A 1,190-nucleotide genomic window follows, 5' to 3' on the forward strand; every position below is an offset into this window, starting at 1 on the left:
AAAGAAATTCTGAAGGTATAACTGTGGAAAAGTATAGCTATATCATGAATGTAAATAGAAATAAAAATGACAGGATTCAATATTCATCTTTGATTAATAACATTAAATATTAACAGACTGAATTCCCCAGTCAAAAGACACAGACTAGGTGAATGGATTAAGAAACAAAACCCATCTTTTAGTTGTCTGCAAGAAACTCATCTCACTTTCAAGGACAGACACTATCGCAAAGTAAAAGGATAGAAAAAAATATACCAAGAAAATGGCACCAAGGAAAAAGCAAGCGTAGCAATTCTAATATCTGACAAAATAGACTTTAAACTGAAACTAACCAGAAAAGACAAAGAGGGCTATTTCATTTTGATCAAAGGAACAATCAATCAAGAAGATATTACAATCATGAACATATATTCACCAAACTCTGGGGCACCCAACTTCATAAAAACAATACTACAGGACTTTAAGACCCAGATTAACCCCAACTCATTAACAGTAGGGGACTTCAATACCCCACTGTCTCCATTAGATAGGTCAACAGGGCAGAGAGTTAACAGAGAGACATTTGAATTAAACAATACTATACAGCAAATGGATTTAACAGACATCTACCAAGTATTCCACCCAAGCAACAAAGGATATACTTTCTACTCAGCACCCCATCAAACCTTCTCCAAAATGACCATATACTGGAGCACAAAACAAACCTCAACAAATACAAAATGACTGAAATAATTCCATGCATTCTATCAGACCACAATGCAATAAAGCTTACAATCAACACCCAAAGAAGCCCTAATCACCACATGAACACATGGAGATTAAACAGCACACTCCTGAATGATGAATGGGTCAAAAGAGAAATTAGGAAAGAAATAAAAGTATTCCTGGAATTAAAAGGAAAGGACAATACAACACGATGCTGAAAGCAGTCCTAAGAGGGACGTTTATAGCTCTAAGTGCCTACATCAAAAAATTAGAAAAGCCCAAATAAATGACCGAACACTGCAATTCAAGATGCTGGAAAGGCAAGAACAAACGAAAACAAACCCAGCAGAAGAGAAGAAATAACAAAAATCAAAGTAGAAATTAATGAAATAGAAGCAAAGAAAACAATTCAAAGAATCAATGAATCTAAGAGCTGTTTCTTTGAAAAGCTAAACAAGATAGATAGACCCTTATCCTAGTTAACC

The sequence above is a fragment of the Nannospalax galili genome, unplaced genomic scaffold (assembly GCF_000622305.1).
Source record: "Nannospalax galili isolate Female #2095 unplaced genomic scaffold, S.galili_v1.0 scaffold831, whole genome shotgun sequence".
Classification (NCBI taxonomy): Eukaryota; Metazoa; Chordata; class Mammalia; order Rodentia; family Spalacidae; genus Nannospalax; species Nannospalax galili.